Source organism: Miniopterus natalensis, chromosome 2, assembly GCF_054644295.1.
Source record: "Miniopterus natalensis isolate mMinNat1 chromosome 2, mMinNat1.hap1, whole genome shotgun sequence".
NCBI lineage: Eukaryota > Metazoa > Chordata > Mammalia > Chiroptera > Miniopteridae > Miniopterus > Miniopterus natalensis.
The window spans coordinates 107,398,700-107,412,387 of record NC_142082.1 but is presented as its reverse complement, the minus strand read 5'-3'; the positions used below and the strand labels follow the sequence as shown (position 1 = coordinate 107,412,387).

Genomic DNA, 13,688 nt, shown 5'->3' with positions numbered 1-13,688 from the left:
AATGGAAAGGAATTTTTGAAACAAGATTATATTGTTTGGGATGAGAGGATGAAAAGCTTGCCCTGATCTCTTGGCTGGGAGTCATTCACCCAGCCCGAGGGACCAAAGGTGTGGAATTGTGAGCATAAAAGGGGCTGACTTTGTTCACTGTCTTCCAAGCACCAGTCTCGTCGTCCTTGCCGAGCAGTTGCAGAAGCAGCTGGAGATGTACACGCCCCTCAGCGCCTTCCCCACCCTGCCCCTGGCCGTCAGGGAGGAAACAAGCCGCAGGGGGAGCCTCAGGCAGGTGACCATTCTGATCTCTCCCCACCTCACCCACCAAACACAATTTCTTACCTAAGTGAGTGCTAGAGAGGAAAGTCCTTGGAGGCAGGCATGACATGAAGTGATGGAAAGGACATGAACTTTGGAGTCCGAACAAGTTTGGAGCCCGGGCTGGTTTACCGAGGGGAGCGCCCTTGGGCAAGTGAATGCACCCTTTGGAGCCTCTGTTTCCTTGCTTATAAACATGGGCATATAATCATACCTACCCAACGGGCAGGGCATTGATGTATTCTGATGTGTTTGAAACAGAGAAGTAGAGTTTGAAAACCCAGAGTGAAGGAGAGGGAAGGGGGCGCTTCCTGGGAAGACCAGCTGATGGTGACGTGATGCTGGTCAGAACCTGGGCCTCCGCCCTGCTGCTCCAACGCGGGGGCTCGGCGGGGTCCCAGGGTGGACAGGGCTGAGTCGCTCTAACGGAGGCGGCTGTGGACATCGGAATGGAACTGCTTGGGGGCTAATATCCATTTTCTCTTTGAGGATAGAGAATCAGGGAAATCGGGGTACAGTCATGTGGCTGTGCGGCTGGAACAGAATGAAAAGCCAGAAGATAGTTACAAAATGAAAATGTGTCATGTTACCATGTGATGATAATTCGATGTGTCCATCTCCACACGAAAGGCACGGCTGCCTTTAGGATGCAGCCTCTCCAAGCCAGGGCTCTTGGCTTTCTCTAGGACTGCTTATTCTGCGTTTCAGTGGCTGACCTATCTCCTCCCTGTGACTGACCACCTTTTCTGTAGATGCCCTTTAAATAAGTTCCATTGGAGGCTGGATGCCTCGAAAATCATTCTTTCTTTAAGGTAACTGCAAGTTCTGCTCTCACACATTGTGGGTTTATTTCATGGTCTTACTCTCCGAGAGAAGTTTAATTTTCCTCATTTCCACATTCCTGGGAGCAAAATAGATGGGAAAAGGGTACAACTCAATGTTCAACGTATTTTACCATGTACCCATAGTATGTTCTTGATAAATGCTCTTTGCATATGTGAGGGATTCATTCATTCCTCGCGTAAGTTATTTATTGAGGCTCTCTGTGTTGGTCTGTGTGACCAGCATTCTGCAGGGTCTTAGCACAATGCTGGTTATCGATTATGCTGCTGGAGGGTTTGCCGTTGGTGGAAAAAAAAACACCTTATGTTCAATATTGCTGAACATGGAGACATTTTCCCAGGAGTTCTTTTAATGGAGAGAGAGCATTTAAGGACACCATCACCTTTTCACACTTTCTCACTAAATAATAAACTGGGACAGCCACCCATATACCAGACAGAAGGGAACAAATAGTTGGCAATCTGAGGGTGTTTGCTTATACCAGGCACTGTGAAATTTTTCACACACGTATTTCATTGATTCTATGACAACACCGTGGGGTAGGTATTACTGTGCTCATGTTATAGATGAGAGCCAAGGCTCAGAGGGGCTAAAAAACCCTGCTTTAGGCTCATACTGTTAGTAGCAGTGAATGTGGGGTTCAAACTCAGGTCGGCCCAACCCCGAAGCCTTCCTCACTGCTCTCCATCCCACCTGAAACAGTGGCACCAGCAGCCTCAGGAATGCTGTAGCCACAAGACAGCCCCTAAGCACACTCCCCGTCCACTTTTTCAAATATGACCTCATGACATTCAGTGTGAATCGTGACCTCTCATGGCCTACAGCAGTAAGGCTCTCTGTCACCAGCCACTCAGGGCCTTCCCCAACGAGGCCCCAACATCCCTTGGTAATCGCCTCTCTGCCTGTAAACCACAGCTTCTGTTGCTCATGGTCTGCCTTTCTCAGTGTCTCAGATTTACTGTCCCCTTAACTGGCACCAAATACTTGCTCCTATTTTTCTTTTGGCACAAGATGGTCACCAGCCACCATTCAAGGGCCTGCCAGAGTCCCATACTACAGGGCCACACCTCAGCAAGCAGCCCCTGGGACCTGGTCTTTCTCTGAACAGTCACCATGTCATACCACTCCCCCTGGTTCTTACTATTTATTTTTCAAAGCCAGAGAAAAAGAACTGGGAGGCAGAGAGGTGAGAATAGCCTGAGCGGACCAGATGCTCTTTCCTTCTCTAAGTTCTGGCAACACTGACTCTGTGCCACTCCACTAATCATGCTTCCTAATGACCACATACCTGTCGGATGTTTGGAATGGTGTTTAAAGTATTTTGTTCTTCCTCGGTAGCTCTGTGTCATCTGTACCACTTGGAGGAGGTTGTTGGTGGTGGGGTCCTTGCTGACCACATGGTGGATATTGAGTCTGAGAATGAGTGAATGATTGAAATGAACAAAGAATTCCTGACAGAGGACAGCTGATTAATGCCAGTTGTTATAAAATAGTGGTTGGTGCCTGAATGGCGGGTCTAGTGAGAGAAAAAAAGAGGACTCAGAGTTTGGTGAAGGTGCTAAAAACAACTTTTGGAGTCTGATAGGGTTTAAATCTGAGCTCTGCTTCTTTATAGTTGTGTGACCTTGGTCAAGTTACTTAACCTCTCTGTGCTTTTACTCTATTATCTGTAAGAAGGGGGTGAATACCTGCCTTAAAGGGACATTATGATGATTAGATAAAACAGTTTGTGTAAGTGCCTGCTCAAGTGAGTATTCCATAAAAGACATTTTATTATGATTAGAGGAGAGGGAAAGGAAGAGGTTTGGAGAAGAGACCACATTTAGGAAGCTTAGAAATGTGTCTAGTGCCATCCTACCCTGGCCTGTGACAATCAGTATTTTCATTGTCTTGGCAGAGACATCCTGGAGCCCCAACTTTGGTCATGGATCCCTTTAGTTTCTGGAAGTGGCAGCAACAGCTGTCTGCTAAGTGGTGGCAGGGGTGGAGGTTGGTGGTGGTTGGGGGGCTCTTCCTGGGAGGGCGGATAATATTCAAGTCCGGGGAGGAAAGGATAGTGGGTGGTGGAGAATTGCAGCCGAACCGTTGGTTTATTTCAAGGTTGCAAGACCTCCAACCATCTCTTCCTATAAACCCCCCTGACACCAAGAGCAGAGGAGCTGAACCCCGACCAGATGTTTCCTCTCTTTCACTATCAATGGATGGCCTGGGGACACGGGGGGAAGTGATGAAGGCAGTGGGAGACATGCCTTGGTGGGGGCCCGCATTCTTCTTTGCCTGGGGTCTGCAGGCTTGGAGTATATGCTCCCTAAAGCTCTGGGAAGCCCCAGTGAATGTCACCTGCATGGCCAAACCTTGGGTCAAATCAAACCCAGGGCAGGGGGCGGGTGGCCCATTTCCTGGGGGAGCCCCTTGGGAGGGAACTTGGAGGGTGGTTAGAAGCGTCTGCCTAACTCAGTGAAGAATGACGGGAAGGGGAGGACAATGTCTCCTTAATCTTCATATATATTATCATAGCCCTTTGTGTCATTTGTACCACTTGGAGAAATAACCTAAGGGGCACAAATAGCAGCTTGGAGAATTCCAGCAGCTTCAAACTCCACCAGATCTCTCTGGGCATCCGTTTTTCATCTGTAAAGTGTGGAGAATACTAGTACTTGTCCAGATGACTTGCTCCCTCCCTGGGAGGACTTCATCAATAACTGTAATGAAGGTGCTTTACACGCGTGCAGGATCAGCGTGAGACTTCGCGGGGCGTCGGCGGGCCCGGTGACGCTGTGTACAGGTGGGAAAGTACCTAAGTGCTCTCCCACCTGCTGTACCCTCGGAGGGGCCTCAGCTGTGGGGACAGGTGCGCCTCCTCCCAGAGTACTCCGAAATCATTGTGGGTGCCCAGTAAGCACTTCTGGGCTAGAGTCTGAGAGCAACAACCGAAAGCTGTTTTGGGCTTAAAATCTCCTGCACCAATGAATCATTTCGGAGACTTTGGTTTAATCCCCTTCCCTGAGATACATCTTTTTTTCTCACGCAAGTGGCTATGAGGCCCCAGTGGATCAGAGTGGGTCAAGCTGTGCTGGGCTCATATTTTTTTCTTGGTAGTCATCCAGTTTCTATTTATGAAGGCAAAGGAGGTGCCTTCATCCCTCCTGAGACTCAAGAAGCCCAGCAGAATGGATGGTGTCTTCACAGTGCTGCAGAAAAGGGGACAGATTGCCTCCAGATATAGTGAGTTCCCTGTCTCCGAGGTGTTCAACAGCAAAACTTTGTGCTAAGTGAGCCCTTTGTATACGTTATCTTAATCTTTGCAACCGCCCTCCGAGAAGGGGACTCTTATTATCACCCCTACTTTACAGATAAGAAGACTGAGGCTACGGGAGGTTAAGTGGCCTCCGGTTTCCCAGCTAAATAGCTTCTAAAAGCTTGGGAGTAATGCCACTGGTGACAGGCATGGGCCGTAAGAGGTGAAGCCTAACTGAACAGCAGCGAATTTTCCGCCAAAGAGAAAGCCTTGAGCTAAATCTCAGAGAAGCTCCCCTTGGGTCAGCCTTGACCGTCCTTCCCCACCGACAGCCGAGCTCATCTCCCCTTCGGGGCTGACTGTGCCCTCTCAAGCCAGAGGGATTCAGGGAGAGGACAGCTGGGGGGGGGGGGGGGGGTGCAGCGTGACCTGGGAGCCAGAGGGAAGACTGGAAATCATACTTTTATCTTTTCATAATTGAAATACTGAATGCTCTGTGTGTGTGTGTGTGTGTGTGAGAGAGAGAGAGAGAGAGAGAGAAGGAGAGGGGGGGAAGAATTTTCAGGGAGGTAGAGTACTGCCTTTGTATGAATTTTTTTTTTTCTTCCTTTTTTCAGCAAACCACAGACTAGCTACACATTCTTTGGCTGTTTCCTGACTTTAGATTTTGTGGAGAGAGGGGAGAAAAAAAAGAAAGAAAAGAGTAAGGGTTGGGGAAGAAGTGAGACAGAAAGCAAAACACACACACACACACACACACACACACACACACACACACACACACACCCCTCCACACAGGACTCCTGGCAATAAGGAAGTGAGACAGATCTTTTTCATGAATGGGCTTAACTCAGCCTTGCTGAACTTCCGCTCTCCATTCACCAGCATTCAAATTTCACCTTCTGACCATCCAAGGCAGCTGGCTGCTGGCCCAGGAACTAGCAGTTTGAGATCATCCCCCTGACCACAGGCAACTGTGTGCTTACAAGAATCTTCTTTTCTGAGCTGGTAAATCCAAAATAATCAGGGTGTTTACAAGATCCCAGGTTTGAGGAGCACGAACCCTTGGACCCCACCCTTTGCAGCTCCTCCCAGGGCTATTGCTGGGGGGGGGGGTTCGGGGGGGGCGGGGGGGGACACACGGACTCAGAAATTATGCAGGCAGTTCGTGCAGAGGAAATCCTCCCACGTGGGAGCTGCACTCTGGGAAGCACAGTGCCTGCCTTAAGATTAGAGGACACTTTAGAGCTCTTCCTGTGAGGGCTCCATTGTTTCATTCTGGATGGAGGAACAGGGAGCAATGGAAGCTGCTGTCCCTAGAATATTAGCCCGGAAGTCCCCGAGGGCTTGTCCAGGCAGTGGGAGGACTGGCTGCAGGGTCTTGAACAAGTCCTGTAATTTTGCTGTGTCTCAGTCTCCTCTTTGGGGTAACAACACCTCTCAGCACGGTGGTGGGGACAACTAAATGAGCTAAGGCAAAAGATGGTCCCAGGACAGGGCACCTGGTCCCAAGGGGCTCTCAGGAAATGCCTGCTGCCACAAGTCGGAGAGAACAAGGAATAGCTGCAGCTCTGAGCCCCCAGACATGGTGGCTGCCACAGACTCTGGGTTAGTGGCTTAGAGGAAGAGAGACACTAGGATAGCCTGGCCTGGACACCGAAGGAGGAGAGAATGGTGGGGTGGGGTGCTGAGCTGTTCTCTCTCTATTCCCCCCCTCCTCCTGCAGCCCCTTCTAGTGGAAGATCAAAAAGATAAAGGGACATCATTTTCCTGTTCCCACCCTGGCTCCCCTGGTCCCCACACTTGGGTGGGTTATAAGGGGCCCTCAAACACCCATGTCTTAAAATATTTGGGCCCAGAAGCAGGGGCATGGTGAGATGACCTTCAGAGGGCCTCCCCACTCTGGGCCTTGATTCTTTCCCGAAGGCTCAATCGAGGACACAGTGCTGGGAGCTGCACTCCATTCCTTGCAGCTGCTGTGCTGCTGGACCCAGCTCTGGGCACTGGGAATGGACGCGGAAATACCAGTGGGCTTTGTCGGGGCTGATTACTCACAGCAAAGGAATGACATCCATTTCACTGGACTTTCTAGGAACTCGCTTGCAGCTGGAGTGTCCGTGTCCTAGGTCCCTCTCCAGCACAGAAAGCGCGCTGAGCAGAGGCCTTGTGCCAAAGAGGAAAAGGGCAGCATCTGGGGAACGAGGCCAGGGGACCCCAGGAAGGCTCAGTGTGCTTCTCCTTTTATTAAGTTGGGCCCTGGGTCCTCCTCTCCTGTGATCACCGGAGGCAGCTTCCTCTAGCAGTTTTCCATGCTCTTCTCTCCCTCCTCTGCTTGCCCACCTCTCACAGGAAAGGAGGGCAAAATCCCAGATAACGGCACAACCAGAGGAATGTGACTTAGGGCGGGAGCTGCGGCGGTGATGGAGAAAATGCCACTGACTGCGGGGTAATAAAGGAGGCTCCTGGTCTTCACGGCCCGCCCCGCACCCAGGTGCTACCATGGTGCCCTTTTTACAGACGAGATGAGGAGCCCTAGTGAGATAAAGAAGTTCTTCCCAGATCACACAGCAGATAGAAGAGCTAGGAATGAAGTCCATTCTGCTCATTTACAGAGCATGTGGCTTTAGCTACTAGACTCTTTCATGTGTTCTTTACTGGCCCAACTTTTACGTGAATGAGATATTAAGCGCTCCCCGAGGGAAAGGCCATGTTTTATTTTTTTTTTCTACTTATCTCTACAAGATACCTGGAACTTGTTTAAAAAATCAGCTGCCAGAAATGTGCTAAGATCGTGGGGCCACAGCCACCTGTGGAGGGTCTGGAGGCCACAGCGCTGAAGGGACTAGCGCAACCCTGGGACTTGTCGCTTCTCTAGGGGCCCCTCCTCCGTGTCTGCGGACTCGCCTCTCTAGCTGCTGCTCACTGCTGCTTGGCTTCCTTCCTTTCCCATCTTCCTCACGGTCTCTGTATTTGTTGCTTTTCCTGCCTTGTGGTCTTGATTACTGCTTTCTCTCTGTGAAGGCCTCTGTAACCCTTGAACTATGTATCTTTAGTGCTGCTACCAGATGACCAATATTCGTCCCTCTCTTCCCGCCTGTGCCACGGTGTTTCTGTGTATGAATGGCTCCTGTGGCTCCTTCTCTCTGCCTCTAAGCTCTGGATGCTCGCGCTCTGTCCTCTCAAAGTACCTCATATATTCAAATGCCCTGCTGGAGGCTCCGATGGGTTAGTCACTACTTAATCAGGAGGTTCCCGTGGCCATTCTCACCAGGCTAACTTTCAGGTGGCTGGCATTCTACAGAGGATCGCATGGGCCATGTTGGGCCCAAGTTATTGTGGCCAGGGTGGCAGAGTAACACGACACACAGCATATAGATTAGTTGTGTTAACCCCGACTTAAAGATAAGGAACCATAAATTCATAGAGGTTAAGCAACTTGCCTGCGGTCACACATTTAGAAGACAGTGGAATCTAGAATCTAGATTAGAACACAAGCAGTATGTTTCCAAAGCCTAAGGATTTTCTACTGAATGCACTACCTCCCAAGAAAAACTTAACCGTGTGTAATTTGTCTTTTTGTGCTGAGAGTAATAAATTACATCTTAAATCATAGAAAAATTTTAATTTCTACTCTCAGTAGATATTCCTTTCAACCTGGAACTTCCATCATTCTGAATAAATAAAAACATTATTATAAGAGTGTTAATGTGAAATAAAACCCTTAGCCCTAAGCCTGACATAGAATTGTTTGATGGATGATAATATCATTCATAACAGTACTGTTAATTAATAACATACTACTTACTGCTGTTTTTAAAAAGATGAAAACAATAGAACTGTTAATAATAATGCAGCAAACACCTGTTTAGAACAAAAGTGATACAAGTGCACTGGCCATGCGGTTAAGAGACTCTAGCCACCATCAGCTAGCTGTGTGGCCTAGGGCAAGACGCTCAGTGTCCCTCTGGGCTCCATCAAATAAAGGGCTCATCCCTTGAATGAGGGGCTCGATCTAACTAATCTCTATGGTTCTTTTCAGCTCCAATACTTATAAATCTAGGAATTGGGCTTTGTAGCCTCGAAAGGGGCTGAGGAAAGTGAGGGAAATGGGGGCTATGGTGAAGCCATGACAAGAGACAACCTTCAGCCCAGCATTTGGCATGGCCCTCATTGTACCTGGCTGTGGGGACAGCCCAGAGAGGCTCTTGCTACAATACTTGGAAGGCTTCCCATCTAGCTGGTTGCACTTTGGGGATTAAAAAACTTCCTCCATGGTAGGGCTGACACACACAGGTCATACCAGTGGCCACGTTCACTCCCTCTGATCTCATCTGCTCGACTCTACAGGCAGCAGGATTTCTATCTGCTCAAACAGCTGCTGGTAGCTGCAGGTCTGGGGTGGTCTCCGTTAACTCACCAGCTGCTTAAACAGCTTCCTCTGGCTTCCTCTGGCCGGCAGCTGTTTGGAGCATCCCTGGAACAATGGTTGACTTCCATGACAAGTATGTGTCAAAACTGATTTTTTTTTAATGCAGAAAATTATTTCAGGTTGAACTACAAGCTAGTTCAAATATATTCTCTGGAATATAAAACACGGTCATAAAGTGCCAATAATAATGCCTCACATTAGCCAGAACTCAGTAAATATTAGCTCATTATTATTAATATCAGATCTCATGGAATAAGGAGATTAAAATAATGGTGATAGCCAAACTCTACTAATCCTCCCAAGACCAGCTCAGAATTCCTCCAGGAATTCTTCCCGAACTTGTCAGACTATATTCATCTCATCTCATTCATTCATTCATTCATTCATTCATTCATTCATTCATTCAGCAAATGCTTTTCCGGTGCTTGGGGTTCTAGGTGTTGAGGATGTCCTGGTGAAAGAGTCCAGGTAGCTGCCTGTATGGATTCTGCAGTTTGGTGGGTGGAGACAGATTATAGACAGTTTACAAATTACACCTACTAGGTGCCAGACACAGTTTTAGGTACTGGAGATTACACTGTTGAAAACGACAAACTCAGTCTCTCAGCTTAAAGAGCTTTCCTTTTTAGTGGAGAGACAGACAGTGAACAAATGGGTAAAAAAGTTTAGACGTGGTAAGTGTCTAAAGAAAATGAAATGGGCATGTGCTCATGGCTAAGGTGAACTGGAGAGGGTGCTGTTTTAACCAAGGGGGTCAGGTTTCAATAATTTCTAGAGAATGCAAATTGCAAGCCGGGCCGGATGTGGCTTGGTGGTTGAGCATCGACCTAGGATCCAGGAGATCTTGGTTCGATTCCCGGCCAGGCCTATGCCCTGGTTGCGGGCTCGATCCCCCGTCGGGGGCTTGCAGGAGGCAGCTGATCAATGACTCTCATCTATATTTCTATCTCTCTCTCCCTCTCCTTTCCTCTCTCTGAAATCAATAAAGATGTATTTTTTAAAAGTTGCAAAAAAATCTTCTGCATTCACTGTCCTCATTCATTTTCCTATTTTTTTGGTAATGACTTCGCCTGTTTAAACATGGCTCAAAGGCTGGCTTAAATATAGAAGCCACCCCCTGTGTTTGAGGGACTTATTAACTGACTTGAGCAGAGAATGGGGAAAACTACTTTTGAACTTGATTGAAGATGCTTCTGCAGTGTCTCCATTACAAAGGTCTTAGGAATCTGGGGCTGTGGGAGCAGGGGCGGGTGAGGGATGAGTGGCGGAAAAGTGTTTGGGGGGGAAACTGCTGGGTGACACTCTGACTTGCTAGAACTCGAAGGCTGATTTCCAACGAGAAGCACCACATGACGTTATGGACAGCTGCAGGCAAAGCCTGGCTCCTTCTCAACCCTGCCATCAGATAATCAGTCCTCACAATACCACTGTCTCACTTCTGTATCAAGCTTTTAACTGCCAGAACACTTTTCTTTTGAGATTGAAGTTTACAGCATCCTTGCAAGATAAAAGTGACAAGTACGATTATCTTGCTGGAGAGCGAGGAAGCAGGGAGAAAGGTCAAAAGTCTTATCCAAGGCCACCCAGTAAGCTGGGGGAGAAACCGGGAACAGGCGAGCTCTCCTTCAGTCCTTTGTTCTTTCCACCACGTGGCTCACCGGTACCATAATTTGCCAGATCTACATGAAATTTGCATCCATTCTTAACTCTTTTGTGCATTCAGAATAATTATCTGACAGGAGTTTTCTTCGAAGAATGATCTTTCCTTCTCCGACTCCCTAGCTGCTGCCTAGCATTCCCCGTCTTCAGCTCTGGCTTCCCACACCTTCCTCTTGGGTGGCGGGGCAGGAACCAATAGCGCGGCCGTGCGGGAGGTGGGCGCTTGGGCTGCGGCTCAGCACAGCTGTCCTTGATTAGGGAGCGGTGCGTGAGGCCCGAGCACACCCTGCTCCACGCTGTGTCTGAGCTGCTGCATGTGGAGTTGAAAAGCTCAGCAAGTGTTGACAAGAAAGGACAGCCACTGGTGGGCCAGGCGGGTGGAGACATGCCCCAGGTCCCAAGCCTACCTTCTGCCTTCCCCTCCTGGGTTCCCTTCCCTTCAGGAAGGTGCACATGAGTCAGGGTGGGTGGGCGGCGCCTTGTGAACCTTTTGGAAAGAGGGCCATTTCCGATTCCTCTACCACACTGGCCTCCTGGCATCTACTCTGTATAGAGCAAGGGCCGAATAGACTTTTTGGACACCTTTTGACCAATATGGAGTCACTGCCAGCCACGACAGTTATGTCCAATAGCATGAAGCCCAGAGCGCCCAAACCACAAGTCTGGACACTCAGATAAGGACTCCATCTGGACACTGATATGAGTGGGACTGCCACCCGCTGCGGACTATAGGAACTCAGCTCAGGCCGCTCGATGCTTGAGCCTGGCTGTACCACGGGGTGATGCCCCATGAGGCTTCCACTCTACCGGGTGCCTCCTGCCACTGCAGCCACTTGGCTCGACACCGACGCCAACCTCTCCACCTGCGGACTCTGCCAGTGACCGAGACTTTGCACGGGATGCTTGCTCTGCTTGCTTTTGTCGTGTAAGCTTCCCCTCTCTGTGTGTAACCTGTGTGTGACTCTATTGGATTATCGGAGAGGTCTGGCATTGTGGAAAGACACCCACGTGTGTGTGACTCCTTTCTGGGATGCTCCCTTGCTCACAACATACTCTTAATCCCCTTAATGCCCATGTTCATTCAGCAATCGCAGTAGTTTGAGAAAACAGGACTCCCCTGCTTGAAAGCCTTCAAACACCCCTTCTTTTTCAGAGGATAAAGTTGCCACATGGCCTGTAACTGCCTGCGTGATATGGCCCCCCCGCTTACCTGGCCAGCATCACTTCGGACCAGCCCGTTCCCCACTGACTGCAGCCACCGTGGCTGCCTCGGGGGTTCGTACACTGCTGTTCCCTGGCCTGGGACTCTCCTCTCCTTCCCCTACTGCTTTGCTTGAGTACCTCTTACTCTGCTTTCAGGTCTCAGTTTAAGTGTCACTTCCCTTGGTTCCTCAAATTACATCATAGGGGCCCCCTTATATATTTTTGTAGCACTTTTTCACTTCTTTAAGATAGTACCTATCACAATTCAGTAATTCTTTCCCCGCTCTTCCTGTTGGTAACATGACCTCTCTTGGTCCCTAGAACACTGCCGGGCACTCCATGCAAATCTGTGAAATGACTGCAAGTAACCACATGCCCCAGGGACTGGGAGGACAGTTCAGATCATTAACTCCTACCAGTCTTCCTTAGTTACAGCATTCCTGCCCCATGTCCCTACCTTCGCTTCAATGCTTCTGTGCAGGGGGACTTGGTGACCCTCTGAGCAGCCCTTTCAGTCTAAGGTGGCAGCCCCACCCCTGTGAGATGCTCGGGCTCTCCCCGAGCATGTTATTCTAGCCCTCCGTCTCTTCATCTGTAAACCGCGAGAATAATGCCCTCTTCACGCAATGCCATAATTACTAAATGAGACCAGGCACATGAAACCCTCTGCCTGACAAGTGACGGTTCAATAAGTGTGAACTGTTATTACCATAATCACGATCACAGAAGGTGAGGTTTTCCTTACGTCGCATTATGATCGACTTCTCTGTAAGTCTGGTTCTACTTTTGGGCTTGCACAGAATGTCTGACGCAGTCCACGTGACAGCCATTAGAGTCTGAAGACAGTCTCCTGTTGAACATGAGTCTTCTCATCTCCAGTTTGACAGACACTGTCCCAGTTTCAAGCTTCTCACCATCTAGGCCCCTCTCTGAATAATTCTTTTGTCTATGTCCCCTCACTTCTTAGGCCATCATAGAGATGAAGGTAGTAATCCAAACAGAACAGGGATCATGGGATTATTCCCAAGGAATTATCCAGTCTCTGGCCCCGGCCAAAGGAGTAAGGAGCTTTCTGGGCTATTCAGCAAACCTTCGGGAAAGTCCTCCAACCTGAGATGAGAGCAGAAGGAAACAATGTGAGCAGGACAGGTCTGACCTCAGGCAAAATTGATTTGTTCTCATATACCACTTCTTTCTTTTTACCCCCCTTTTTAAAATAAAGGCTATAACTCAGGTGCCCAGTGCCTACATGGTACTCCAGCTTACACATAGAATGTCCTACCTAAGCAACCACCAAAGATGTGCAGATCCTGTTTTTAGAACCTAGCAGTCTTTGGTTACATTTTTTTCAAGTTCCTTTCTCTCCTGAGTTAATATACCAAATTAGTTCTTGCTAAAGTGTTAATGGCTAACCTTAATTCCCCTTGCTGCTTGCTCTCCACACCACCACCACCACCACCACCACCCACACACAAAGGACTGAATTTGAATTTTAGACATAAATGGAAGGATCTATGAGGGAGTTAATTTTGAGCAGGTGGAGGTCTCACCTAGGGCTCTTCAATTCACACTGTACAGGTAGCTTCCTATTCTGCCTGTGTATTAAGGTAACCAACCCTACAAATAATATCTGGTAGAAAGGAGGCTGTTCCATGAGTAGTAACTATAAAGCCCGCCATCTACTGGCAGATGGTATCTATTGGCCCTATTGGTGTTCTCAATAAGTTATTGCTACTGCATGGAGTTTCCTGATTGGATTGCTTGAGTGAGGAGAACGAGTTTTCTCCTCCATTCCTTTTCTCTAATCTTCCTTTACTATTATTTTTATCTTACTTTGAGTCTTTAATGTTCACAACATTTGACAAAGCCTTAGAGCTGAAAAGGATACTTGGAGGGTAGAGCTGTTGTAAGCCATTGACACTTTAGTATAAATTAACCCATTTGACTACCACCAGTCCTGAAATTGAACTGAAATTGCAGAGATGACAAACCAGCTGTCTTTTT

The 13,688-nt window shown here is 48.5% G+C and overlaps 1 long non-coding RNA gene across 1 annotated transcript in view; it reads right to left on the bottom strand.

Moving 5' to 3' along the window:
- LOC107538879 (uncharacterized) overlaps positions 1-13,688 on the bottom strand; it is an 87,440-nt gene that overhangs the window by 14,987 nt on the left and 58,765 nt on the right. Inside the window, exon 2 of the long non-coding RNA XR_001603350.2 lies at positions 12,394-12,794. This is a non-coding gene — a long non-coding RNA (uncharacterized LOC107538879). The remainder of the gene's footprint in view (positions 1-12,393; positions 12,795-13,688) is intronic.